This window comes from Chelonoidis abingdonii, chromosome 1 (genome assembly GCF_003597395.2).
Source record: "Chelonoidis abingdonii isolate Lonesome George chromosome 1, CheloAbing_2.0, whole genome shotgun sequence".
Classification (NCBI taxonomy): domain Eukaryota; kingdom Metazoa; phylum Chordata; order Testudines; family Testudinidae; genus Chelonoidis; species Chelonoidis abingdonii.
In genome coordinates, this window is record NC_133769.1 from 272,961,441 (window position 1) to 272,963,455 (window position 2,015).

At 43.0% G+C, this 2,015-nt stretch overlaps 1 protein-coding gene across 3 annotated transcripts in view; it reads right to left on the reverse strand.

The window, feature by feature from the left end:
* The window catches only part of FARP1 (FERM, ARH/RhoGEF and pleckstrin domain protein 1), a 390,990-nt gene that overhangs the window by 381,332 nt on the left and 7,643 nt on the right, over positions 1 to 2,015 (reverse strand). The gene's annotated exons all lie outside the window — the stretch shown is intronic.

The window sequence follows — 2,015 nt, forward strand, 5'->3', positions numbered from 1 at the left end:
GACAGGTGTTTGTACAACCTGCTCTTAAAAATCCCCAGTGATGGAGATTCCACCACCTCCCTAGGCAATTTATTCCAGTGCTGAACCGCTCTGACAGTTAGGAAGTTTTTCCTAATGTCCAACCTAAACCGCCTTTCCTGCAATTTAAGCCCATTGCTTCTTGTCCTATCCTCAGAGGTTAAGAAGAACCATTTTTCTCCCTCCTTGTAATAACCTCTTATGTATTTGAAAACTTATGTCCCCTCTCAGCCTGCTCTTCTCCAGATTAACCAAACCCATTTTTTTCAATCTTCCCTCACAGATTATGTTTTCTAAACCTTTAATCATTTTTGTTGCTCTTCTCTGGACATTCTCCAATATGTCCACATCTTCCCTGAAATGTGGTGCCCAGAACTGGACACAATATTCCAGCTGAGGCCTAATCAGCACAGAGTAGAATGGATTTATTACTTCTCGTGTCTTACTTACAATAATCCTGCTAATACATCCCAGAATGTTGCTTTTTTTTTTTTTTTGCAACAGCATTACACTGTTGACTCATATTTAGCTTGTGATCCACTATGACCCCCAGATCCCTTTCCCCAGTACTCCTTCCCAGTCAGTCACTGCCCATTTTGTATGTGTGCAACTGAGTGTTCCTTCCTAAGTGGAGTACTTTGCATTTGTCCTTATTGAATTTCATCCTATTTACTTCAGACCATTTCTTCAGTTTGTTCAAATCATTTTGGATTTTAATCCTATCCTCCAAAGCACCTGCAACCCCTCCCAGCTTGGTATCGTCCACAAACTTTATAAGTGTACTCTGTATGCCATTATCTAAGGCTATGTCTTCACTACTCACCGTATCGGCGGGTAGCAATCAATTTCTCAGGGATCAATATATAGCGTCTCATCTAGATGCGATACATCGATCCCTGAACGCACTCCTGTCGACTCCAGAACTCCACCAACACGAATGGCGGTAGCGGAGTCGACAGGGGGAGCTGCAAACATCAATCCCGCACCGTGAGGACGGTAAGTAAATTGATCTAAGATACTTCGACTTCAGCTACATTATTCACGGAGCTGAAGTTGCGTATCTTAGATCGATCCCCTCCCCTAGCGTAGACCAGCCCTAAATCATTGATGAAGATATTGAAAAGAACTGGACTCAGAACAGATCCGGGCAGGACCCCACTCATTATGCCCTTCCAGCATGACTGTGAGCCACTGATAACTACTCTCTGGAAACTATTTTCCAATCAATTATGCACCCACCATATAGTAGTTCCATCTAGGTTTTATTTCCCTAGTTTGTTTATGAGACGGTCATGCGACACAGCCATGACTATGTCTTCCCCTGTTCATACATCACAGATTAGACAGACTGGGTTTTGTAAATCATGGTATCATTTCTAGCATTTGTAGATTGTGAATAATATCTCAAATTAAAACAGTCTGAATGCCAACAAGGCTTATTCGTTAATGACGAGGCTCAAATGACATATCTGCTGCAAGATTTCTATAGTAATACCTCGTGACTGAAGAAGTGTTATTGGGAGTCTATCACAAGCTATCCGTTCATTCTGAAAAAGCTCACCACGGATTGTCCAACATTTCCTTTTGACTTCTACAGATCTGAGTTACTACAGAGAATTTTTTCTTGGGTATCTGGCTGGTGAGTCTTCCCCGCATGCTCAGGGGTTAGCTGATCGCCATATTTGGGGTCAGGAAGGAATTTTCCTCCAGGGCAGATTGGCAGAGGCCCTGGAGGTTTTTTGCCTTCCTCTGCAGCGTGGGGCACGAGTCGTTTGCTAGAGGATTCTCTGCACTTTGAAGTCCTTAAACCACGATTTGAGGACTTCAATAACTCAGACGTAGGTTAGGGGTTTGTTATAGAAGTGGATGGGTGAGATTCTGTGGCCTGAATTGTGCAGGAGGTCAGACTAGATGATCATAATGGTCCCTTCTGACCTTAAAGTCTACCAGCCAGTGAGAGCACGAGCCTGAAAGGGCAATTTAAAAAATAAAAACAA